This window comes from Suricata suricatta, chromosome 8, assembly GCF_006229205.1.
Source record: "Suricata suricatta isolate VVHF042 chromosome 8, meerkat_22Aug2017_6uvM2_HiC, whole genome shotgun sequence".
Taxonomy (NCBI): Eukaryota; Metazoa; Chordata; class Mammalia; order Carnivora; family Herpestidae; genus Suricata; species Suricata suricatta.
In genome coordinates, this window is record NC_043707.1 from 127,429,651 (window position 1) to 127,456,505 (window position 26,855).

The 26,855-nt window shown below is 47.9% G+C and overlaps 3 long non-coding RNA genes across 6 annotated transcripts; 2 read left to right on the forward strand and 1 right to left on the reverse strand.

Moving 5' to 3' along the window:
* Positions 1 to 487: 487 nt before the first annotated feature.
* On the reverse strand, positions 488 to 1,444 carry LOC115298113. The gene is made up of 3 exons (XR_003911606.1): positions 1,387 to 1,444; positions 901 to 1,102; positions 488 to 635 (listed from the first exon to the last, which is right to left on the reverse strand). It is a non-coding gene; the product is annotated as an uncharacterized LOC115298113 (long non-coding RNA).
* Positions 1,445 to 3,022: 1,578 nt separating this feature from the next.
* LOC115299163 lies at positions 3,023 to 13,965 on the forward strand. Of its 4 annotated transcripts, XR_003912019.1 has the most exons (5): positions 3,023 to 3,181; positions 5,563 to 5,764; positions 10,138 to 10,311; positions 13,300 to 13,389; positions 13,745 to 13,965. It is a non-coding gene; the product is annotated as an uncharacterized LOC115299163 (long non-coding RNA). The 4 variants fall into 4 exon arrangements; XR_003912018.1 differs by lacking the exon at positions 10,138 to 10,311 and having other exon boundaries at positions 5,563 to 5,792; XR_003912016.1 differs by lacking the exons at positions 10,138 to 10,311; positions 13,300 to 13,389; positions 13,745 to 13,965 and adding an exon at positions 8,966 to 9,074.
* Positions 13,966 to 17,823: 3,858 nt separating this feature from the next.
* On the forward strand, positions 17,824 to 25,433 carry LOC115299164. Its single transcript, XR_003912020.1, has 3 exons — positions 17,824 to 17,944; positions 24,999 to 25,124; positions 25,258 to 25,433. It is a non-coding gene; the product is annotated as an uncharacterized LOC115299164 (long non-coding RNA).
* Positions 25,434 to 26,855: the final 1,422 nt, after the last annotated feature.

A 26,855-nucleotide genomic window follows, 5' to 3' on the forward strand; every position in this document is an offset into this window, starting at 1 on the left:
TGAAACCATCAGGTAGGTTTTAGAGGGAAGGCCCTGAGCTGCTATGGAGAGATCAGAGTGGTGGGAAAAGTGCCCAATCAATATTCTGAAACTATGTTCCAAATCTGTTTCCCGCCTCCCTTGCGCACAGCCCCTACCTCGTTTCCTCTCTTCCACAGGCGTTACCAGCCCCTAACCCAACTCCGGCGTCTGCGGTTTCCCATTCCCCGTGGCTGGCCGAGGCCCCATTCAAAACTCCGCGTGGATCGTGCTCTCCACGGACCACACGAGGATTCTCTGGCCTCCCTTCCTTCAGTCTGGGACACAGGGCCCTCTCATCACAGATCTGGCAGCTGCCTCTCTGGGGGGCGGGGCTTGGGGGGCTGTCATTTGGGATCAGGGAACAATGCAACTAAATAAAGGTAAACCTCTTATTCTCCCCATATCTGCTCTTTGCCTGAGGTCCCTCTGTCTCAACAATGATATTATTGTGGGTACTTGTACATGATAAACATTGACATGTTTTATTGATGTCATAAATAACATTAACATATTTAGTGCATACGTATTGGTGTCAGGCTCTATGCAAACTGCTTAACTAGCATTATCTTCACAGAAACCTTGTAAGAACCCTGTAAGGGAGGTGCCATTGTGCCCTGCTGTGGAGAAGAAACAGAGCCAAGGGGCAGCTGGGGGGCTCAGTTAGTTAAGCCTCCGACTTTGGCTCAGGTCATGATTTCAGAGTTCATGGGTTCGAGCCCCTCTTCGGGCTCTGTGCTGATAGCTCAGAGCCTGGAGCCTGCTTCGGATTCTGTGTCTCCCTCTCTCTCTCTCCCTCCCCTGCTCTCACACATCTCTTTCTCAAAAATAAATAAATATTAAAAAAATTAAAATAAAAAAAACCCAGAGCCAAGCCCTCACCTACAACAGGAGATGGGGGGCTAGGCTGGCCCCAAAGCCCACAGTCCCTCTATGAAATATGCCTTGCACATGTACCAGGAATGGTTTGCCCTGGGTCTCAAGGTCCTTAGGGGTTGAAGTACTTTTGTGGTCTTCATAGTTTTTTCCAGAGCCTGAGTCCCACGGCTTGCCCAGCCCATGCTTCACATGCTTCTGGAATTCTCTGGCAGAAAAGAGTCCATCTCTCTTTAGGCTCACGGGACTTTATATATCTATCCATCCATCCACCCACCCATCCATCCATCCATCCACCCATCCATCCATCCATCCACCCATCCATCCATCCATCCATCCATCCACCTGTCCATCCAAGAAGCATTTACTAGTGCCTACTGTGTGCCATGCCCTACTGTGCTCTGGAACTACACAGGTCAAAAGAAGCACAGCCCACACCAGTGCTGTTCTCTACCCACCAATGCTATCCATGATGACGCAGAGAACAGTTACCAGATCCGACTCCTGGAAAGGCCCAGGTACTTGTCGAAAGTGGACAGCCTGAAAGCAGGTCCAGAAAGTCCTTCTTTTCTCCATCTCCTGCAAGGGCTGGGGCAGAGGCGGCAGATCTGTGGGAAAAGAAATGAGCTCAGCCAGTGCATGTCCCTCACAAGCATGGAAACATCGTCCAGCGTCTGGGCAGCGTCATCACAGTTGGATTTCCCCTGGCCCAGGCAGCTTGCTGGGACCTTTCTAGAGGCAGAGTGTCACGGCTCCTCTGTCGGCAGCAGCTCAGGGGTATCTCTCAACCTCTGCCTTCCCCGTTGACACCTCTGCCAGCGGGAGGCTGGCAGGCAGGCTTTCCCTTCCTCAAGAAGATTCTGTAACATCTGTGCCCTCTGTATACCACTCCTCACAACGATCCCGGAATGCAGGGGGTACTATCCCCATTTTCCAGCTGAAAACCTTGAGGTTCATTGAGAAGGGGCACCTTGCCCAAGATCAGACAGCCAGACAGTGGAGTGCTGGGTGGGAGCCCGGGACCCCCTGATGTAAGCCTACATTGACTGTTACGTACTAAATATTTTCGCAACCTGGCAGCTCTAACTGCGGGGTAAGCACTAGGCAGGATTGTGGTGTCTTCTGGGTTTCCAACCCGCTTGTTTGTGGGGTTAAGGAGGTCTGAGGGCCTCAGGGAGACCACTAGATAGGGCACTCTGCTTATATGGAGGTAGTGTCTAAAAGTTTGGAATCTGGACTCCATTTGCCTAGGTAAGATGGTGGCTGGGTTTCCAGACTGGCCCTCAAAATCCCCTTTGCACTCTAAATGCTTGGAGGACCAGCAGTGGTATCTCGGCCACCCTCAACTGCCCTTTACAATCTTTTCCCCGCAAGAAACGCACCCGGAGATATCACTCAGGAGACCAGCAACAATCTCTCCTCTTTGATGGGCACCCCGCCCCTCCCCCCGCCCCCGCCTCAAACCACAGCCTCAGAGCACCTCCCAAAGGGCAAGTGCGAGGCCTCCACTCTTTTATCTATGAGGCAGAGACCCCTTTGGACACTGGCGAACATGCCTAAGATAGAGCGTGACACACAGCAGGTTCTCAGAAGATTTTGCAACCCCTTTCCCCCAAAAAAAGAAAGAAAAGGAGGGTGGGGAAGACGGTGGGCAGGAGGAAAAGTAAGAAGCCAGGAAGGAAAGAGTGATGTACAGACGGAAGCCCGGCTGTGCCCGGTGTTGGAGGGGCTACGGGCAGATGCTGCAGGTAGACCAGCCAGACATGCCCGTGCTAAACTTGGCCTCCACCTACACACTGGCTTCCGGCTGGCTGGCCTGTCTCAAAGATAAAGAGCTCTCTCCCACAGCAGGGAAGGCAGTCCTGGCTGCCCTCCACAGGGACACAGATGATGTGGCACCAGCCGCAGCCCTACCGGGCACTGGCTGCCCATGCAGGGTTGTGAGAGCTGACGCTGTGCCCCACAAATGACTCCTTCCCACCCTTGGTGTCCATTTGCCCTTTCCTGATGAAAGCAACTTTGTCTGGCAGATAGGCATCGCTGGGTGTTGCCATGGTGATGGCTATGATGTCACCAGGGAGTAAATCAAATCGCAAGTCTCACTGGCTGAGCAGTTCTGCGTCGGGAGGGTTGTTAGGACCAGAAGAGCAGAGACAGGGGAGTCACGGGGTGGGTCTGCAGTGCCACCATCTTCTACTCCCCACCTTTGTCTCCTGAGATGAGGCTCATTTGTATATTCATTTATGCAAATGGTTCTAGAGCACCTACTGTGTGTCAGTCACCAGAGGTAGGCACTGGGGATGGAGCTTGGGATAAGAGGACAATGTGGTCCCTGTGCGGCTGCTCAGCTCACAGGCTAGTGGGAGAGATGGGCACACAAGCAAGGATACAAGAATGCGTCACTACCATCATGGTTCATGCTAGGAAGGAAAGTGCCGGAAGTGTATTCATTTGCTGTAGCTGCCCTAACAAAGCACCACAGGTTGGGCGGCTTAAACAATGGAAATGTACTCTGTCGTGCATGATTCTGGAGGCTAGAAGTCCAAGATTCAGGTACTGAAAGGGATGATGTCTTCTGATAGCTCTCCTTGGCTTGCAGATGGCTGTCTCCTCCCTGGTCCTCTTGTGGTCTTCCCTCTTGTGTTTGTCCTAATTTGCTCTACTTAGACGAACATCAGTCATTGGATAGGACCCACCCTAATGAACTCATCTTAACTCAGTTACCTCTTTCCAAAAAGTACAGTCACATTGTGAAGTACGGAAGGGTTGGAAGTACGGTACATGAATCTCAGTCCATCACAGGAAGTTAGAAAATGTCCAAGAGGGGATCCAAGGTTGCAGGGTGGAAGATGGGCCAGGAAGGCCTCCCTGAAGAAATGGCATTTCCATAGAGACTTGGAGACCTGGAAGAATTTCCAGGAAGGCAGATGGAGGAAAGATAGAGATGAACTTCCAGGTGTAGGAAAGAGATGCGGAAAGGCCAAGAGTGGAGGAGTGTCCTGGTGAGTTCAAGGAGTTAGAGGACCAGTGTGGCTGGAGCAGAGTGAGGCAGGGAAATGGTGTAAGAGGTGGGAAGGTGCCAGGTCACACAGCACCTTGTGGACACCAGTTAGAATCTGGACTTTTTTCCTAGGAGCAATGGGAAGCCATCAATGGATTCTAAAAAGAAGAACAGCTTGATCAGAATGTTCTTTTAAATGTTTATTTATTATTTTTGAGAGAGAACATGTGAACAGGGGAGGGGCAGAGAGAAAGGGAGAGAGGAGAGAGAGAGAGAGAGAGAGAGAGAGAGAGAGAGAGAGAGAGAGAGAGAGAGAGAACCCCAAGCAGTCCCTGCACTGTCAGCTTGGAACTTGACGCAGGGTTCCATCCCATGAACTGTGAGATCATGACCTGAGCTGGAATCAAGAGTTGATGCTTAACCCACTGAGCCACTCAGGCATCACAATCAGAATGTTCTTTTAAAAGGTATCTCTTCCAGAAGTTTCAGGAAGATGCCCATTATAGAGGCTTTCATAGGAGCTCTGGTGTGGTAGTTTCTCTTATTTGCCTCCAATTCTTCCTCCCTTCCTGGCCCTCAGTGTGGCTTCCCTTCTGTGAGAGGAATACTATTTTTCTGCCTCATCATCTTTGGGCTTAACTACTTCCTTTAGTAGAATATTAGTGGGTGTAACACAAGCAGGGGCTTTGACTTGCATGGTTTGGCTTATACTTTTATGTATCTGCCATGTTCCATGAGAGCACGTGCTGGGTAGCCCCTGGTCCATGGAGAAAGGGGAGACCTATAGAGAAGACCAGAACCTGACCTGTAGCCTGAGGAAGTACTGTCGCAAATAACTCGCAAGCCCATCATCAAGAAAAGCATGTTTGGGTGGCTCAGTTGGTTAAGTGTCTGACTTCAGCTCAGGTCATGATCTCATGGTTCCTGAGTTCAAGCTCTGTCAGGCTCTGTGCTGACAGCTTAGAGCCTGGAGCCTGCTTCAGATTCTCTGTCTCTGTCTCTCTCTCTGCCCCATCCCCACTCTCTCTCAAATATAAACAAACATTAAAAAAGAAAGAAAAGCATGTTTATTGTGGCCAACCACTGAGACTGGGGGGAGTGTTATTTGTTTCACAGCATTATCATAGCAATAGCTGACTGATGTACTAAGTGAGGGAAGTTGGCTTGAATTAAGGTGATGACAATGGGGCTTAAGAAAAGTGGGCAGAGTCAAGAAAAATTCTGCGGTGGTCAGATTACAGGTGGCATTTAAGTCCTGGGATAGATCCACAAGGAACAGAGTGTGCAATGAGGAGAGGGACCAGGGTTCATTCTTGGGAGATCCTACCAGCTAACAAGCAGTGCATTAGTGGGCTTGGGCTGCCATAGCAATGCCAGGTTTAAACCAAGTTTAAACCTCATGGTTTTGGAGGCTGGAAGTCCAACATCAAGGTACTGGCAGAGTTGGTTTCTGGTAAGGCTGTCTGCCAGCAGTGTCCTCACATGGCTTTTCCTCTTCTTTTATGGACACCAGTCCTATTGAATTAGAACCCCACCCTTATGATCTTCCTGAAGGCCCTATCTCCAACATAGTCACAATGAGTGGGGGGAGGGGAGGGCTTCAAGATACACATTTCAGGTGGATACAATTCAATCCATAACAGGTAGCATCTCTATGTGCCCTCCAGGTACTGGCTACAAAACCAAATCTGCCAGCCTTCTGAAGATGGAGATGGGGAAGTCATGCAGCTTCGCATCCAGCAAGGGGTAGCACCGGCTCAGACAGGAGGGCGCAAGAGAAACAGATTCCATGTCTTGGTGGGAGGAGGGGCAAAGCCATGTCCAAAGAATGGCACACAGGAAGGAGGGATTGTGTGCCCATCTTTGAAAGTGAGCATCACAGAGGCATCAAGGATGAGTGAGTTGGAAACTTCAGAATCCACCCTGATCCTCTGGTCACCACCAGGCTTGACCGTTATCTGGAGGCAGAGAGACTTGGAGGCCAAGAAACCCCCACCACCACCCCCACAGAGTTTTCTCTCACCTTCCTTTAGTCTGGCTGGGTATTCGAGAACATCCATGCTGGAACCCTTCTTATTTGATAGCTCTGATAGAGACCTAGAACCATCTGGGGTGTGAAAATGATGGGTCCCTCAGCATCTTCTAAAGGCCATGTGGCAGATGACATTGAATACCTAGGTTTTGCCAGCCTCACCCCCCGACATCCTCCTGTTCAGGATTATAGAGCTCTGATGCTGCTTTTGTGAGCATCCCCCTCCTCCACCATGGGCAGGATCTGTGGGGCTGTCAGACAAGGTGTCCTGCCCAACCCCCAGCCAAGAGGTAAACAGAGAACAGGATGCTCCTGGATCTCAAGTCTCCAGGGAAGTCACATGGAGACAGAGTCAAGGTGGACATGACTCATCCACAAAAGCCCTGGCTGGGATTATGCTATAGTTTCAGCTGCCCAGATTCTTGCTCTCTTGTTCCTCTTGAGATCTGGGTGATCTGTTTTGCTTCGGGGCTTCCTTTGATCTGTAAGCTTTCCCAAATCTTCCCAATAAGTTTCTTCTTTGCTTAAGCGAGCCTGTGTGGATTTCTGCTCCATGCAATCAGAGATCCCTAAGACCGGTCTTGGCTGCAGAAATCTGACTTGGTAGCATAAAGAAACTGTGACTCAGAAATGGGAGTCATAGGAAGGGGACTCCAACTGTCCTTTGGGCAGGAGGAGGTTGGCCCTGCTGGGGGTGTCCCTTGCAATACTTTGATTACATGAGGGTAAGATAGATTCCCAAGCTTGCTCTGAATTTCTTGTCTACCCATCCTGGATTGCCCCAGAGGCTACTGCGATGGGGGTGGGGGAAGGTTCCTGGACCACGTAAGACAGCATCAAATGCTGCCAGGAAACAGAGCTTTGAGCAAAGACAGAGCCACAGTCAGCCCTCCTGATGGTCACTCTGGTAGAACTGTGGGTGCAAAGTCACTGCTGGGGACTCAGGGAAGGAACGGTTGATAGGAAATTGAGTGGCTGTTTTTCAAGCAGTGGGGAGAGGGGGTATCAGTAACAAGGGGTCCTGGGTGCCCTCAGTGGCTGGCTGCGGGGCCTTGGAACAACATCCTCATCTGTCAGATTGAGAGAAATGAAAACCCTATCACATACAGGTTGTCAGGGCGATTTATTAAGTGCATACCAGAGTTTTTCAGATACACATCCAGAATTTTCTGGATACAACTATTACTGATGGAGCATTAGATCATTTAAATTGGTGCACAAATAAGCACATTCTATTTTAACGGTAAGTGTTTCTTTCTATGGCCATCAACATGAATAATGAGCATCCCATGACCGCAGCTTTGTGGGTATTATTCTTTAGGACGAGGCCAAGTTAAAAGTTAATCACTTTAAAGAAAAGTATTAAGTAAATAATAAGACAGGTGGTCAAAGGATGTGACAATTCGGTTTGGGTATGGTGCTTCCAGAAGGGGTATCAGGTAGATGGACATGGCTAGTGGGAGTGAGTGGGGCAGTGGGAAGGAGGTCTGGCCGGATCTGGATCCACCGGCGTCAGAGATTGGAGATCCCCATGGAATATTCTGCCTCAGGCAAGGGTGAGGGGGCGCCTGAAGCTCCCACTGAACAGGGCCTCTTGGCCTGGACTTCTTCCACCTCCCGATGCCATAAGGGTGGTGCCCGCTGTGCCTCAGGAAGAAAAACTTGTCCCATGCCCCCACAGACAAGCCATGCTGTGGCTTCAGGAGCAGAGGAGGGTAGAGTCCATCTGCTCTCCTTGTGCCTCTGAGCTGATTCTCTCACATGGGGCATTGGCTTTGGGATCAGGCAGGATGGGTTTAAATCCTGGTTCTACCATTCACTGGCCCTGAAGCCTTGGTAAGTCTCCTTCTGTTCTTAGCCTCATCTGTAAAATGGGGGCAATAGGATTTTTTGGAAAATGTATACCCCACCTAATTCCCATAATGGTTGATGGGGGAACAGAATGGCCTGATGAGCTTCTGCAGCTGCTGAAGGGACCAGATGAGACACATTGGGAGGGCACCCAGCACAGGGCTCTGTAAACGCACACTTCCTTCCTCTGCTCCCACAAGGCTTCAGTTCGTCAGCCTGTGGGAGAGAGGGGCTATGGAAAGGCTGAGTGGCACCCTCTCCAAGATTTCTCCCAACTCAAACCCACCTTCTTCTCTGTGCTAGACCTTGTTCTGCTGTGAACAACGCTGGGAAGCAAGATGCGTGTTACATGTCTTCCTTCCCCCCTGTCCCTGTCCCTTCCCTCCTATCAGGGCAGTGGGTCCAGAATCAGAGAGATCTGTCTTAGATCCTCAACTCAGCCACCAACCAGCCTGATGACCTCATCTAAGTTCCTTAACCTTTGTGTGCCTCAGTTTTCTCATCTACAGAAAGGGAATAAAAGTTCTAACTCTTATTCCTCATCATAAGATCAGGGATGTGAAAGTGCTAGAATGTTCCCAGAGCATAGTGGGTCCTGTCCCTTCCCTTCCTGGCAGGAATGCAGTGTGTCATGTTCCAAAATTGCATTCTACAGCCTCACTTCACCCTCAGGGATCATTCCAGCTCCTCCTCTTCCCCCCACCTCTTTCTCTTACCCCACCCCCACCCCCTGCTGTGGACCCTGCAGGAGGTGAATGAAGACAGGAAACCACTGTGTTTATGTGTCCAGGTCTCTTGGATTCAAGTGGAACAGGGGCAAGGGGCAGCTGGCTCAGTGACAGCAGCCTGGGAGGAGGGCCTTGACATTGGCAAGTGAATGCAATTAGTACAGATGAAGCCCAGAGATCCCTCTCCATATGGGCCTGTGAACTTGGCCATTGCACTCCTCTCAATAAACATTGAAGAGCAGTGTTTGAGCAGGCGGGGCCTCAGGTGGGTGAGCAGGAATGCAGGGGTGGGTCACAAAGATTAGCAACAAGAGCTACCATTTACTGAGTGCTTAGCCTGGTTATTCTGAGAGCTTTGTGTGCGTTACTTTGTTGAATCTTGATCTTTGCTCTTTTATGAATTTATGCTAATATGAATAATGATTATAACCGGCATTGTTTGTGCTGATTCTGCTCTAGGCGCTGTGTTGAGCACTGCACACACATTTCCTGTTATTACCCCAAACCCTATGAACGAGGTACTCTTATATCCACATCTTACAGGTGATGGAACTGAGACTCAAATAAATTTCTGGTGCTAAAACAGAGCTTCTCACACTTCGGTGTACGTATCAAACGGCTGATAATCTTGTCCAATTCGAGATTGTCCAGATCGAGCAGGTTTGGGGTAGAGGCTGAGATTCTGCATTTCTAACAGGCCCCTGGATGATACAGAGGCTTCTGGCTCAGACCATGTGGGAGTTGGGAGGTCCTAAATCACCCAGCTAGAAAGTGACTGACCTGGGATCAGAACATACAGCTAAATCAAGTGTGAGGCCAACTTGGAAGAGCACCACTGTGAGAATGTATGAGAGGCCAGAGAAAAGAGGGACTGTTTCTGACCAGAGGTTGAAGGAAGGCTTCATGGAAGAGGTGGTTTGAGTAGGGCTTTCAAAGGTGCGTAGGATTTGGAAGAGATGGAAGGGAAGGGGCATCTCAGAGCCCATCTCGTGGCAAAAACCCAGAGGAAAAGAGTGGGGTGTGTTTGGGGGATGTTATCGTGGAAGCATAGGGAAAGTGGTGGGTTAAATTGTGCCCCCCAATTCATATGTTCAACTTGTAATCCCAAGCATTTCAGACTGAGATTTTATTTAAATTTTTTTTAATCTTTATTTATTTTTGAGAGAGAGAGAGAGAGAGCATGCGAGCAAGCTGGGGGCGGGGGGCAGTGGTCAGAGAGAGAGAGAGGGAGACACAATCTGAAGCAGACTCCAGGCTCTGAGCTGTCAGTGCAGAACCCGATGTGGGGCTCAAACTCGCAGACCACAAGATCATGACCTGAGACAAAGCTGAAAGCTTAACGGACTGAGCCATCTGGAACCCCTCAGAATGGGACGTTAGTTGGAAGTAGGGTCATTTCTGATATAATTGGTCAAGATGAAATCATGCTGGAGTAGAGTGGGTCTTTAATTCCAAATGATATAGTGTCCTTAGAAAAAAAGATAAATTTAAATACAAAGCTGTACACAGAGAGAAGACCATGTAAAGAAGAGAGCCACCAGACTGGGAGGGGGTCTGGACCAGATCCTTCACTAATGCCTTCAAGGGAGCTTGGCCCTGAGGAAACCTTAATCTTGGACTTCTCTCCCCAGAGCTGTGGAGAGAGCTGCTCAGCAAGTGGCACTTGGTTCCAGCAGCCCTAGGGAAGGAATGCAGGGCATCTGCTATGAGTGTTTTAGCAGAAGCCCACAAGGAAGAGCAATGCTTTTCGTACCTAGCACTTCACTTTTAGACCCAAGAAGATCCCTTGGCCCAAGGGGAAACAGGTAGGACAATGGCTAACATGTTCCAAGGGGGCCTGTTCCCGGCACCTGGCTGAAAGCACATGTAAACATGTACACACAAAACTAAGTTAAGGCATAACTCGAAGTATCTCTAAGTACTGACCTCAGTCTCTTCCCTCCAGAGAAGGTTGTAAGCAAGAAAATGGGGGCAGGAATGACCACGCATTGAATTTTGCTGTATTAAACACACTCTGGGCTTTAGTTCCATCCCTACTTCACTCTTGGAAGGAAGATCTTGTTACCCTCATTTCATCGAGGATGAGACTGAGGGTCAAAGAGTTTAGGTCACTTACCCAAGGACGCATAGACAGGGAGTGGCACAACGGACATGGGGACCCAATGGTCGACCTTCTCCCATCCCAATGACGGGAAAAGTGACCCAGAGCTGGGCTGCGATTTGAGGAAGGGAACAAGCCCAAGATCAGGAGGCTGGAGAAGAGATCCGTCTACAGAATTCTCACCATATGAGATAACAGCCCCCTTAATGTACAAGCTACTTTGAGTTGTGCCATCTGTTGTTTATAACCAGAAGCTTCCCAACAGAATCAGCTGTTAAAATGAGCCAGGTCTTCAGGTCCAAGATACATTGCAAGTGGTGACTGTCCAGAGGAGCTAATAAACAAACCCTTGTTTTCCCACCCACGGTCTGAACCAATGAGAAATAAGAATGAGGGAAAGGCAGATGGAGCCCCAAAGCATCGCCTTTACTAAAGATAAAGCTGCTATTGGAGAACATGGGTTTAAATGCAGAAGAGCAGGATGCCTTATGTTACACTAGGAATAGGCAGACTTGCCCCCCTCCTGGGGTGTAGGCAGCCTTGGGCCATGGAAGGGACTGCAAGAACCAAGCAGAACCTGGGTCCCCATGGAGACAGTGGAAAGGAAGGCTCTGGACTACTGTCTCCAAGTTCCTCATCTCAGATCACTCACCAATGAGCCATATCACTCAGTGGGGTAGACCTGTGAGGGATGGAGAGAAGTGAGTGGTGTCTAGACGTGTTTCTTTTGGAAGATTCTCCAGGAGGGGGGAAGAAATTTTCTTCCCTGAGAGTAAAATTGAACGAGAGAGAGAGAGAGAGAGAGAGAGTTGATTATATAATATAAACTTATTTTTGCTTAAAAAAATGGAAAAAAACTAAATGTGTACATGTTTGTGTGAGCAAAGACAGGCATGGTAGACACCAAGACTACGCCCAAGGGATGAGGGTGGAGAGGCAGGGAAATACGTAAGTGGGAGTGGGGACAAGAAGGCACAAAATTCTCACCCACTGGCAGTAGCCAGTCCTTTGGGCAAACTCAGATGACATTCTAGGATCCCATCTGGAAAGCGGGATAGGGTCATGGGTTCGGGTTGGAACTGGATTGTGCACACTGTTCACAGGAACACGAAGAAATCAGAACATGTGGTTCTCAAAGACTGGTCCACATCCACATCACTCAAAGACTGGTCCAGCACCCACATCATCTGGAAGCTTGTTACAAATACAAATTCTTGGGTCCCATCCCGGATCTGCTGAGTCAGAAACTTGGGGCAAGTCTTCACCAGCCTGAAGTGACCTTGATGTTTGCTAAACTTTGAGAACCACTGGTGTAGAAGGTACAGCTTTGGAGTCAGATCACCTGGGTTTAATCTTAGCTCTGGTTCTTAATAACTCTGTGGCCTTTAGCAACTCAAGTAACTTCTGTGAGTCTCAAGTTTCTCACTGGGAAAAATAGGAATATTGTCATATTTTATGCATCGATTATTACTATGTATACATGAGGCACTATTCTCAATACTGAGGTCAGAGTTGAACAAACTGAACTCTGACCTCAAAGAACTAGTAGTCAAGAGGTTATAATAAGAGCCAATGTTTATTGAGTGCCCTCAATGTGCCACGCGTTATGCTGATTGATTTATGTGTATTACGTCATTTGTTTCTCAGAACACCTCTGTAAGGAAGGAACAATTATTATCCCCATGATCAGATGGAGCTGAGTGACATATGGCCACTGAGTGTGGAGGGCTAAGAGCCAAAGACAGGTTGTTTGACTCCAAAGCCCCAGATAGAGGAAACTCCATGGTTCTGGGCAAGGGGGAAGGAAGCCCGGCCTGAAGGCCTGCCTTCCCACAGAAGGGAGATCAGGACTGCAAGAGAGGCTCACATAAATATGAGGGGAGCTTTATCAAAATCCTCCCTCGGCTACTCCAAAACCCAAGTTTAGGGGGGCAAATTTTCCCAGAGTTCCATTTCAAGGATCTACATTTTCAAAACTTTAAAGCTTTTGCCTCAAGGTCATTGCCAGAATTCTAGAACAAAGATTTAGGGCTAATGGCATGAAAATATTGTCATGCCAAAACATCACCGCAATATTGAATCATTGGTGGGGCTTCCCTTTGGTCAGTCTCTGTTTGCTCCTCCCCCACTTCTACTGCCTCTTGCTGGGTGCTGTTCTCTGACCTGCTCCGTGTCCCCTGAGGCTGGCCACTCCACACCCATCAGTCAGCTGCCTGTAACGTCTAGCTTCTAGTTGGAAGTACCAAGAAGGGATTGGAAGGCAAGAAGAAAGAGACATGGGCCTCTATTCTCTCCCCTCTCTCCTGCCTGGCTGTGGTGGGCTTCACCTGTACCAGCTGTGGCTGCTTTTCTCTGTGCCATGGCCCCCGTGGAGCTCTCTCTTCCGTGGCCCCTTCTCGTGTCCCTCAAGATGTGGAATGGTAACAGCATTCTGCTATTGCCAGCCCCTTGGGTGCCTCCCCATCCGTGATAGCCCCCCTTACCCCACCCACACCTCCCCAACAGTCTCTTCATTACATTCTCTTCCTGGCAAACCTTTTGAGCATTCCATCTGCTTCCTGAGTGGGACCCTTGCTGATACAGACAGCAGCACCATGGGGTGTTTATGGGGTATTTATGGAGTGCTCTCATATGTGTGGCCTTGTTCTAAGAGCTTTTCCATGCTTTAACTCATTTAAGCTTCTCTGTGCAGTAGGTGCTCTCTGGCATTATTCTTGAATGAGTGCTCGTTACCTTCGGCCAATGAACTTCAGGCAGCATTCCAGATGAAGGAAACAGGATGGTAAATCAAACAGATGCTCCTGCAATGGTATCTGACTTTTATCACTATGCCACGGATGCTGATGTTGCAAAAGCCTGATGCCTCTGTCTGTGGCAGCTTCTTGTTGGGGTTCATTTTTCCTCCCCCACCCCCGCCCCGCTCTTTGAGTGCCGGAACTCTATCCTATGCTGCTCGGCCCCTCCGAGCACCCAGCACAGGCCAAGAGGCTGGCAGCAGATTTGCCACAGGCTCCTGTGGACTGATTGATTGGCTGATACCGTGTGGCTGAATGAGTGGATGCTTGCCGAGCAGCTGCTGCCAGGGGAAAATTCCAAGTGCAAAATATTATTATTAATTATCACGATTGCTCTTTCAGCTGTAGGCACAGTGTCTGCTTAGAAGGAAGAGATAAGGCTTCCCTGCCAAAGCAAAAAGACTGATTGATGCTGATGGATTTTGTCCTCTGAGAGAAGGCTGCAGCATGCTATTATTTTCTTTTGAATGACTTCTAGACGGAAGTTAATAAAACGCAAAACCAAACCTGGATTTGAGGCCTGGCTAGGCCCAAGTCTGTGTGACCTTGGATGAATTACTTAACCTCTCTGTGCCTCAGAGTCTTTATTGATTAAGTAAGTTAGGACTAGGCAATGTCTAAGATTCCTTCTAGTGGTTCTCCGGAGATGCTGGGCAGTACGACACCAGTCCCCCGTGGATGGGCTGTACTCAGCCATTCTTTCTTCCTCCAAGGGGACATTCTCAAATGTCATGTCCCCGCCTCCTGGGCTCCTCAGGCCGTGAGAGTTGAATGTGCCCTCCTTTCATGACTGCGGGAGTCATGGACATGGTGGGGAGAAGAAACACCCGCAACTCCGGAGGTTTTCTGTGGTGCCCATCGCCATTATCAGCACCTTATAGAAATGAATCTTCAATCCTCATGACACCTTCACGAGGTGACTTTCAGCCCCGTCTCTGAGGCCACATAGCTGCAAGTAGCATCCGACCTCAGAGCGGGAAGGGCCTTCAGGGCCCGTCTAGCCCAGGTCTCAACCCTGCCTGCCCAATGGAGTCACCTGGAGAGTCTGAAAAATGCTGGTGCCTGGGTCCCACCCAGAGATTCCGAGTTGGTTGGAAGCACATCTGGGTTCTGGGTTTTTAAAAAATCTCTCCCAGATGGTCCTAACACACAGCATAGTGTGAGAAGCACAATTCTTCTAATTACCTATTTGCAGATGACGGAGTTGAGGCTCAGAGGAGGGAAGCAGACTTACCCGAGTTTCTCTACCATGGGTGGCCCTGCCCACAGTCCTCCCGTGGGAGTTCAGAGGAAGTGATGGGTATGGAGGGGCTGATCCTGCTCTATGAGGCCCCCCCCAGCCAGTATCTCTGAACCTCCCCAGGGTATCACGGGGGTGGTCTCCACGACCTCCCCCCACTCAACCAGGTGGCATCAGCCAGCCAAGCCTTGAGGTTACTGGAAACCCCATGGACAAAGCAGAGTTAGGGGAGGTCAGAGATGGAGTCCTTGCTGGGGTCAGCCCTGGGGACTTAATTATCCTTCACCTTGGCCTCTCCCAGCACGTGATTTCCTGAGCAGGCAACTTGCAAGTTTGAACTGGTGGGAATCGCCAGCATCTGACCCCCGAGCACACAGGAACTTGGACCAAAACAAATCCTAAGAGTAACTGCCTGCCAAGGGGCTGCCTGTGATCCAGACACCGTGGACATTATTTCACTTAAACTTCGCAAATATAAGTGGAAACTACTCTGAATCCTACATCTCAGTTGTATGAACGGAGGCCTAGAAGAGTTACATTATTTGCTCAGGGTACATTAGTTAGTAAGTGACAGATGGAGACTTGAACCCAGTCACCTGCCGATGTTACCCTAAATTCCACCACCTCCTGGGAGCCTTCCCTGGAAACCAAGACAGGCCAGAACAGATCTTTTAGTGTGCTTCTCTGTGTGTGGCTACTTATCTCCCTTTATAATTAAGTATTCATCAGTGTTGTTGTTCAAGGAGGCTTTGTCTCTCCACTAAGCTCCTTGAGGGGGGCTGCTTTTGCTCACACCCCCACATCCCCAGTTCTCAGCATAGTGCCTACCACCTGGCAGACTAGCCACCTAAAAAGTGTTGAAAGAAAAGATGAATGTTCTAAATAATCCCAAAGTCAATATGTGTACCCATGCCACAGTCTTACATTTATATCAACTAGTTGGGAATGGTCTCCAAAATTAGCCTCTTTTTTTTTTTAAATGTTTATTTATTTTTGAGAGACAAAGAGACAGAACACAAGCAGGGGAGGGGTAGAGAGAAAGGGAGACACAGAATCTGAAGCAGGTTTCAGGCTCCAAGCTGTTAGCAAAGGGCCCCAGGTGGGGCTGAACTCACGAACTGTGGGATCATGACCTGAACCAAGATCAGCTGCTTAACTGACTGAGCTGCCCAGGTGCATCCCAGATTAGCCTCTTTTAAGAAAGGTGGTGCTGGGGTGCCTGGGTGGCTCAGGCAGTTAAGTGGCCGACTTCGGCTCAGGTCATGATCTCACAGTTCATGGGTTCGAGCCCTGTGTCGGGCTCTGTGCTGACAGCTCAGAGCCTGGAGCCTGCTTCAGATTCTGTGTTACTGTCTCTCTCTGTCCCTCCCCTGCTCATGCTCTCTCTCTCTCTCTCTCTCTCTCTCTGTCAAAAGTAAAAAAAAATTTAGAAAAAAGAAAAGAAAGAAAGGCAGTGCTCTGGTGTGCCTCAGTGGCTCAGTTAGTTAAGCATCTGACTCTTGATTTCAGCTCAGGTCATAGTCTCACAATTGTGAGATTGAGCTATCTGTTGAGTGTAGAGTCTGCTTGGGATTCTGTATCTCCATCTCTCCCTCTTTCTCTTTCTCTCCCCTGTTCGTGGTCTCTAAGCAAACAAACATTTAAAAGAAAGATGGCGCCCCAGAAAGAGAAAGCCCTGAGCTCTTTGCCATATTAAAGATACTGGGAACCGCTGAGAATTTTTAACCCAGAAAGAAAAATCTGAAGGATTCCATCACAGTGTGTATTCCTTATGCGTGTTTATTGGCTCAGGGGAGGGTAAATGGCCTGAGCTGAGCAGGTAGCTATCTAGCTATTCAAGTGGATCATCAAAATTCACTAAGCATTGCTTATGTGCCCAGTTATAGCATCTAGGACTGCATGTAGCATGTGGCAGAAGCCTGTCCAATACAGTCATCAAACTGGGGTTTGATTTTTATATCTTACAACCAGTCCAGAAGACGAAAATCCCAGGAGCTCACAGCTCCTCGAGGAAGCCCTTAAGGACTCAGGATTCTTCCAGATGCCTGCTCTGCTATCCCTAGTGTGATTTTTCATCCTCATGGTCACAAGATGGCTGCCCTACCTTGAGGTGGGGGGGTCCAAGGTTATTGGCAAGAAAATGAGGTAAGAGTGTGCAGGTAAGAGAAACCAAAGGCAAAGAGCCAGATGGGTCTGACCCTTTATCAGGAAAGCAATGGCTTTTCTAGAAGCCCACAGTATAGAACTCAACTTGCATCCCATTGGTCCTCGCCAGGTCACATGGCACCTGAGCTTCAGGGGAGCCTGGGGAGGTGAATATTTTTAATTAAACATGTTGCCTGGTTGGGATTATGTTAGAAAGGAAGATGGGAAGGAAGGATGGCTGTCAGTAGGCCACTGACAATATCTGTCATGCAGGCATGTAGGCATGTAGACCATGAAGATGTACAACCTGTGGTCCCTTCACACCATGGGGTATACTACCTGGTAGATGATCCAGACACAAAAACAGCCTCTTAGAGTACAGCATATATATTGTTAGAAGTGTGGTGGGAGCCCAGAAAAGTAAGGAGGGAGTATGTGGATCACCTGGGGAGTTGGGTTGGCATCACAAAAAAGATGACATTTCAACATTTGAGATGGGGCAATAGTTTGCCACATAAAGAGATCAAGGCCCTAACCTTTCAAAATCTGGTCTCAAACTCCCTGTTAGCCCCAGCTCTTGGGATTGTTCCATTCCGCTTAACTAACTGAGCCACGCAGGCGCCCCTGGAGTGTTCCATTCTGAATGCTTCACACACACGTTTAAGTAGCTCTATTTGTCCCTTAGGACAGGTCTTGAAGGATGAGTAGGGGGTTGGCAGACCAACTGTAAGAGGCTGGCCATTCAAAATCTGGTTCCTATCTCTTCCAGCCTCAACTGTTGGGATATCACACCCTGCAGGCTTTAGAGCCCCCCAGACAACTCGTCATTCCTGCATATTCCATAGCTCGTCATTTCTCCATGCCCTCCCCTCTGTGCACAGGCTGTTTTTTCTGCCTGGAATGACCCTCCCCCTTCATCCTCTGAGATATGGCTCTCCTGTGGTGATGACTCATCCTTGGCCAGCTGTTTGGAGGGCGAGAAAGGACTTCATCAGAGTGAGACGTATGCAGGAAGTTGGATAGCAGTCACATAGCCCAGATGCAGAACTTGGCTTTGCTGGTCATAGAAACGAGAGAAAAGGGGAAACTAACTTCATGAACTCCAATCACGTGAGGACCACAGATGCATCATCTAATCCCTGAAACACCCCTGTGAGGTGGGTATTTTTATGTGCCTTTCACAGCCCAGGAGACCAGAACTCTGCAAGGCAAAGCAGTTAGTCCACTAATGCATAGTAATAGGTGACACACCTGCTTGTCTAATGCCAAAGCCTGAGCTTCACCGCTTCCATCAAACCACGAGGCCTTCTTGGTGCCTTTCCTTGTCCTGGGTTCTGCCTTGTTCCTGGAGGTCAGCCATTCTGTTTAGAGATTTTACTGCTGGGTATTCCAGATGAAGGGTTTCTATTTAAGTCTTCCTCCTACCCTTGACCTTCATTCCAAGTTGTAGCAGTGGTTCTCCAGTGAAGGAGGGGGTCATTTTCTCCCCCAGGTGGCATCTGATAGGGCTGGAGACTTTTTGGTTGTCACACTGGGCAAGTGGGCAACCACTGGCATCTAGAGGGGAGAGACCAGAGATGCTGTTCAACATTCTGCAGTGTGCAGAATACCCTCCCACAAAAAAAAAAAAAAAAAAGATCCTACCCAAAATGTCAGTAGTGTGGAGGATAAGAAATCAGAGTTAGAGTTAGTCTCTGTGAACATTGAGGAAAGAGGTTCTTTCTGAAAGGTTTCCTGATTGGTTCCTGCTGTGTTTGCTCCTCCCACACTTAATGGTGCCAAAGAAAGACACTGCCCTGTGCTGGAGGGTAATCCGTGCTGGTTTTGGTTGGTTTCCATGCACTGGGTGCAGGCGTGGAAGGTCTTCCATCTCCACCCATCTCCTAAATTCTTGCTCATTTTAATTGATTCTTTGAAACTGTAATTCTATCGAAGAGCTTGGCCTCCAGAGTCAGGCTAACTGGGGTTTGGATGAGCACATAACTTACTTGGAACAAGTCATTTAACTCCTGGAAGACTCAAGGTCAGTCTTCAAAATGGAGATAACAAGACCACAGCGCTCATTAGGGTAGTTTTGAGGATTTAACATGATGTTTCCCATGAATCAGAGTATCCAGGCAGATGGTAAAAACTCAATATGTGTCTGGAATTATTGTTACTCTGATGTCTTATTTCACCTGTAAGCTCTTTTTGGAGCCATTTTGTGTCTTTGGAAAGCATCTGGTAGGGTGAGAAGGAAACAGACACTGAAGTGAGGCATCCCAGGGTTCTAGTCAGTTAGTTCTGCTGACTTGCTGGCCATGGGATCTTGGTCAGCTTCCTTCTCTGAGCCTCATTTTCTCATCTGAAAGTTGAGATAATACTCTGACCTTATAATTCTTTTAAGGACTAAGGTGGTTAACTATCTGATACTTAATAGGTGCTCAGTAAACTGTGTTGCCTTCCTCAGAACACATTGTCAGTAAAGTAGAGATAAAACTCAATGCATGGACTAATTTGGGGGTCTCTGATGAAATTCAGTATCGAGAGCATTGTTTAGTAATCGTATTCCCAGACTGCGGAAGCTGAAGATGAATGTGGGTTTGCTACATTTCTCTGCAGGAGTTAGCAAGCAGAAAAGAAATGTTTAGACAGCAATGAGGAAAGAGGGTGCTGTGTTGGAAACTTCCATTCTGCCCTCCAGATCTACTTTCCACTGCTCTTTTTCCCCAGAAGGCTGGACCACAAGGACCACATTCACGACTTCTGCCATTTTTGAGTCTTGATTGGCCAGGAAGGGAAGAGGGTGAGGTGAGGGGATTCATTTCCTTGGCCTCCCTCCCTGTAGCTTCCCCACCAGCTGGGCTAGTCCCCAAAGGCCACAGCTTTTATTCAGGCAACTCTGCTTCCACAGAATGTTCTCTCTGTTCAATTTCCTGCTGACAGCTCCCTGCCCCGTCCCCAGCAGCCCAGAGGTAGTAACGGCACCCCATGGTTGCCTGACCCAGCACCCTGCATTCACCCTCAAGCTGCCCCACACTTTGCCTGCATCTTCACAAATGGTCCTTTTATTAAACTTACCCAAAATTATCCCATATGAGTGTGTGGTGCACTTGCCGTAGCACTTAAAGAATAAAGAGGAGCCCATCACGGACACATATCCAGGGTTTTCTTGCAAGCTCCTCGTTCTCCTCATGGAGGCGGCAGGGTATGAGTTTACTCCTGCTGCAAAGCACCACAGACTGGGCAGCTTAGACAACAATCTGCTTCCTCCCAGTCTGGTGGCTGAAACTTTGAGATCAGGGTGTCAGTAGAGCCCTTCTGAGGGCACGAGGGAGGTATCTGTTCCCGGCCTTTCTCCTTGGCTGGTAGATGGCCTTCTTCTCTCTGTGTCCTCCCATGGTCTTCCCTCAGTCCAGGAAAGGGTCTACATTTCCTCTTCTCATAAGGACATCAGTCACACCGGATTAGTGCCCACCCAAACAACATTACATTAATTTAATTACCTCTTTAAGACCCTCTCCCCCCATATAGTTCCAGTTTAAAGCCTTTGGGGTTAGCACTTCAACATAGGAGTTTTTGTGGGGATACAGTTCTGTCCATAACTCGGTGGTTGAGAAATGGGAATGTGACCACTGGGTAGGAGTAAGACTGGAGGAAGACAGGGGGGACCCAGCAGCATTCAAGAGGGATGAGGTCACCACTTTCAAGGGCCAACATTCTAGTTGGGTGGGGAGAAGGAGCAAGAGAGATACATCACATGCAAATCAATAAACAGAACTATTCCAACAGTGACAAATTCGGTATATGACAGAATGACAGGGCCAGCTCAGACAGGTCAGGGACAGCCTCTCTGAGGAAGCCATTTGAAAGCAGATACCGGAAGGAGACAGAGGAATCACCACTCTGACTTCCCCACTTGGGGCAGCGCAATCTTGGCAGAGGAAATGTGGCAAACAGCAAGCAGGGAGGGGTTTTCATCCAGAGAACAACTTTTGCTGATGTAGAGAGCAAGAGAATTGGGAGAGAAAATTTTTAAATGAGATTAAACAAGCCTCATTAGGGTGGGCCGTTTTCTGGGACATTCTGTTCACACAGCAGCTGTCTCTGTACTGAGGCTTTACCTCCTCCTTGGCTGGCCTGCCCAGCAACAAAGCGCAGCCTGGCTCCGCCCAGTCGTAACCGCCACCAGGCAGTGCAGGACCTAGACGTGTCACCTCTATGTACAGAGATGACTGGGCATCCCCACCAAACCAATCACAGCTTCCCTGTGGTCTGCTAAGCGGCACAGAGGATTACTGTACTAGAGGCAGACTCATATTAAAATATTAATTTACATTTCAAATGTCTCCACTATGTCCATGGGGAGCTCCATTTCGTATGTTTGCAAGAGCTCTGGGGCCAGCAGTGTGTTTGATTTTGACTGTTTTAAAATGAAGGCTAAAGATGACTTGCAATAAAGCAGTGCGAGCGACAGCATAAGAGGCTGTTAGGTGGCAAAAGACCCTAGAGATCATCTCCTTTAACTAATTCTGCCTCCTCCTTTCCTCCCTCCCTTCTCCCCTTTCTTCTAAAAATGAGTTAAGCTAACCACTTGTATCAGTTTCTTAAATCTGCTATAACAAACAACCACAAACCTGGTGGCTTAAAACAACACAAATTTATTATCCTACAGTTCTGGAGGTCAGAAGCCCAAAATAGACCTTATGAGGCTAAAATCGGGGTGGTGCTGTCCTCCTGGAAGCCCAGGGGGTGGATCCACTCTTTGCCTTCTCGAGCTGCTATTGGCCACCCAAATCCTTTATCCCCTGGCCGCTTCTTCCCTCCTCAAAGCCAGCGTCTTACTCATTCTCCCTCACTCTCCTGACCCCCTCCCTTCCTTATCGGGACTCTTGTGATTCCATTGGGCCCACTTGGCTAGTCCAGAATACTGTCCTATCTCAAACCCCTTAATTTAATCACTTCTGCATAGTCTCTGGTCACGTAAGGTGACGTAGTCACAGGTTCTTGGGGTTAGGTGGTAGACCTCTTTGGAAGGTCATTATTCTGCCTATGACACTACCCCTCAAGCTGTTCAATTTCTCCAAGTGACATGCTTGCACACCTTATTCACAGTGTCCAGCAATGCTGGGGCTCACTGCTTAGTTGTTCAAGTATCAGCTTTATGTCGGTCTCCTATAACTGGACAGAAAACTCTCCGAAGGAGGTAATCAGAGGTGTTTTGACTATTACTATAACTTTCTCAGAGCTTCCTAGCAGCCCAGCAAGAGAGGAAGTATGGTGAGAAGAGAAGATGAAGAGAAAACAATGGCTAACGTTGAAGGACCACTCCCCTCTGTGCCAGCAATATTCCAAGTGCTTTTAACCTAATCAATTCACACTTTGTTTTTTTAATGTTTTTATTTTATTTTTGAGAGAGAGAGACAGCGTGAGCACGGGAGGGTCAGAGAGAGAGGGAGACACAGAACCCGAAGACAGGTTCCAGGCTCTGAGCTAGCCGTCAGCACAGAGCCTGACGCGGGGCTTGAACCCACAAACCATGAGATCATGACCTGAGCTGAAGCCAGACGCTCAACTGACTGAGCCAACCAGGTGCCCCTGTTCAATTCACACTTTGCAAAGGAGGAGCTATCATCTACTACAAGAAAGCGACATAGTAGGGATTTGAAATCCATGCTCATAACCACAGTCATAAAGTACCCTCAAATAGTAGTTCATGTGCTATAAGAGAAGTCTGAGAGGCAGAAATGATGGAAGGAGAGATGAGTTTTATAGACATGTCAGGCACAACTTTCCAGAGGATGTAATAAAGCAGTGAGGGGTGTGCCAAGTTGCGGGGCTGTGGAGGGAGCAGGAGGATTGTGGGGGAGAGTAGGACAAGATGTTCCAGGTGGAGGAGACTGTATGAATCAAGTTCCAGGCAGGAAATTGGCTTGGTGTTTTCTAGAAATTAAAGGTAATACAGTAGCTAGAGCTTAGGTGTTGACAGACAGGACACAGTCAAGAAATGGGGTTGACTTGGGCGCCTGGTGGCTCAGTCAGTTGAGCATCTGACTTTGGCTCAGTCACTGTTTGTAGGTTTGAGCCCCACATCAGGCTCTGTGCTGACAGCTCAGAGCCTGGAGCCTGCTTCAGATTCTGTGTCTCCCTCTCTCTTCCCCTTCCCTGCTTGCATTCTGTCTCTTTCTCTCAAAAATAAATAAAAACATTAAAAAAAAAATAAATGGGGCTGACTTGAGGATGCTGTGGGCCATTAGAGGCCTTTTGATACAGAAGTTTCAAAAAAATTATTTTTCCCACCACGAGGAGGAATGATTGCAGAATTGAGATGCTAAAGGCAAAGGGGCAAACAGAGAGGGTATGAACAGGAAGCCTAGTGCTTGAACCCAGAGTTTTGTGAATCCAGTCCAGGGCCTTCTGGATTTAGAACCAGTCAGAGGGAGCGGAATTGAGCCAGAGAGAAATGCATTTAATTCTTAACTCACAGCCCCTTCTTTCAAGAATCTTGCCTTGCTCAACTGATTCAGAAATTCTTTCTCCCTCCTGTGAACACGTTCCACTATTGTTTCTTCCACTCACATTCATTCAATCAACAAATACTTACTGAGCACCTACCATGAGCCAAGCACTGTGTTAGGCACTGTGGTAGATTCAGAAATGAACAATCCTAATGTGTTCTTTACCCATGTGGGGTTTATTGTGGTGGGAAAGTAAAACATCAAACACATAAATGCATACATCATAACATCAGTGTGTGGTGAGACCCGGGAAGGAGTGGAGGGTGCCTGGAAAGGCTGTGAGAGGCAACACTTGTTCCAGTTCAAGGAGAAACTACATGTGACTTCGTCATGTGACTTTGGAAGTTTCTCCCATAACAGCAGGGTGTTTCCACATCCTGTTGGCTTTCAGTGTGACCATGTGACTTGCTTCCGCCAGTGAGATGAAATGGAGAAGACAGTGAGCCAATTGCAAGTGTAGGTTTTGACACGTCTTAGTGTGTTCCCATTTGCCTTCTTGTGCCTCTCTGTCATCTTGAAAATACACCTCCCATGAGGGGGCTGAGAGGTAGGTGGAGCAGAGCCACCCCAGGGAAACCACTCTAGCTAAACAGAGCCTAGATTAGCTTAAAGATTAGTGGGAGAGACTCCCAATAATACTTCAGGCCTACCCAGGAACCTATAGGAAGTGAGTCAGGGTCCACGGAGCTGCCTGTTCATGGTGCCCTGAAAACCCATCAAACCATGGTGGCATCACTGCTGCCACTTCTCAAACTCCAACACTCATGTTCATGGACAGCTCTTCGGATGGCTCTATTACAGGCTAAGTAAACTCATCTTTGAAAGGCTCAATTTTTCCCCCATGCATCTGTGTGCAATATGAGGAAAATCATCAACAATTCCCAAGCACCGAGTTTTCAAAAAACATTTCATGAACAAAATCTCTTGAATACTAAGTCCATAGCATCAAACCATTCACTTTTCTAGCACATGATAATTTAAACACCATTCAAGGAACCACACCATTACCTCTAAGTGATATGGGAGGTGCGATGAGCCTGGTCCTTATGCTGGGGGACTTTCAGGAAACCTGTAATTGGACAAAGGCAGGGGGAGATGTGATATGACATGGGTGGGTCAGTCCCTGCTAGAGAAATGTACATGTGTCGGTCAATAAACAGATGGATGTGCTGTAAAGCAATGAATTAGAGAGCCCACCTGAGGTCAGCAGAGCTGCCCAGCCAATCCCAACCCAGGTCAGCTAACCTCTAGCTGACCTGCCCCACTGTGAGTTCGATAAATGCTCATCGAAGTAAGCTTTGATGGTTCATTGCTTTGCAGCATTACTGTTTACAGTTAACTGATACACTGACAGTCTGAGCAGGCTGTGTTACAATTTCCTTTAAAAATGGCATATTAGTGAATGCTAAAGTAAATGGATGAAGGAGGAGGGAGGAGCATTCCAGGATGAGGGATGAGCAAAGGTCCTAAGGCAGGAAGGACACAAACATTTAGGAAACTAACAGAAATCAGGATTTCCTGGAGAGTGCAAAGGTGACCAGGTGAGGGGAAGAGCACCAGTGAGGAGATGTACCCGCAGGCTTCCCTGCTCTTGGGTGGCACAAGCAAGATTAATGTGCTGTGGTCTTGTGCATTTTTGTGATGCTTCCAGGTATAATTCCCTTGGGGAAAGGATCCATGGTTTATTTATCTTTCTCTCCCTCTTACTCTGCAGGATGAATATCCCATGCCAAAGTAAACGCCCAATGAAGGGAGGAGTTAGCCAATGGGAGAGGTGCTGAAAGAACAGCTCCCGGGCATTTCCTAAACTTTGGACAATGGCTGCAGGTTTTCTTCCTTGGTAAGTTCTTCCTTGTTCATTTCTATCACTGTTGTTTGAAATACAAGCCCCTTCTCCTTTACCTACCTATTTTCATCTTGAGCTTTTTGTTTTTTCTTGTGGCATTTATTATTACTTGATGTGATATTTACAGGATTACTGTTTTGGCATCTGTCTCTTCCACTAGAGGCCAGAGACCTGTCTTGCTCATGACTGTAGCCTCAATGCCAAGGATGTGCCTGACACAGGTATAGATGCACAAGAAATATTTGTTGGAGACATTCCTGTTCAGATGCTGAAATAGTTAATGCTAAAGAACCTTCAATAAAGTACAGCCCGGAAATTAGTGTGCTAATTATCTCTTTGCTCAGTAAGAAAATGAGACAAAGCTTTCTTATATGGGATGAGAAGCATCCATGGACAGAGCAAAAGGAGTGATCAAGTCATCTATGATTCTTACTGGGATAGAGAGGCCTTAGGCTTTCAGTACAAGGCCCTTTGGTTAAGGGGTTACAATATCATATCAGTTATCTGCTGCTGCTTCACAAACCAAAACTACGTGTCTTAAAACAACCACCACTGCATTTGCTCACAATTCTGGAGGACAGAAATGTGGGATACCTTCAGCTGGGTGGTTGTGCTGGTCTCGACTGAATGACTCACATGGCTGCTATCAAATGGCAACTAGACTAGGGCTGGAAAAACCAAATGCTGGTGGTGCTGCATGTTGACAGGGGCATTCTCTCCTCAAGGCATCTCATCCTCAGGAGGATGACAGCTTCAGGGCAGCTAGTAAGGTGACCAGTCGTACTGCTTTGCCTGGGACTATATTGGTTTTAGCAATGAAAGTCGCATAGCACAGGAAACTTCTGGAGAATCAAGAGAGTTGGTCATCCTAGTGGTGAGGAAGAAAGTGGGTGGGAGTTAACAGGGTTTCTGAGGTCTAGGCTCAGAACTTCCGCAGTGAGACTCCCGTTGCGTTCTATTAAACATGTCACAAGGCCAGCCCTGATTTAAGGGGTAGAGAAATAAACTCCATCTCTCAGTCAGAAACATAGCAAGCACATGTTGCAAAGGGGAATGCATGCAGGATCGGGAGGAGTTTTGCAATTTACTACAGATATTATGGAAGGTAAGACCACAGACTCAAAAGTCAAAGTAAGGCTTTGTGTTTTTTGGAAAATCTACAAAGGAAGGAAATATTACATGAGTAATCACTAGCTAAATGTTGAGTGACTGCTGACTTCAGTGTCTCATACATCAGAATTATAGGCTTCCTTGTATATGCAAGCACAACCTAAGACCCATTCCTTTGGAACAATGCTTGTGGTCAGCAGATTAAAAGGGATGGTGAAATATTCAGTTGAAGGAAGCAATATTCCTTGCAGTTATGAGAGAGGAGAGCAAATCTTGTCATCACATTAATATCAAAATGCTATTTCAAGGGTAGTATTGATAATCTATTTGTCCAGTAAACTATTTGGGATGATAAAACGTCACATTTATATAATGCTTATTGTGCACCACACACGGTTCCAGTGTCGGCGATTTACATCAGTTAACACATTTAAAACTTACATCTACAGATGAGAAAACTGAGGCCCAAGATCACCTAAGTAGTAAGTGGTGAAGTCGGGATTTGAACCCAGGCAGTCTGGCTCTTAAGCCTCCTCTCCAGGAGCTACCATTTTGCCAAGATTTTAATTTTCTGTTTCTAACTAGCTGTTTGGAGTTGTACTCTAACCGTCTGTC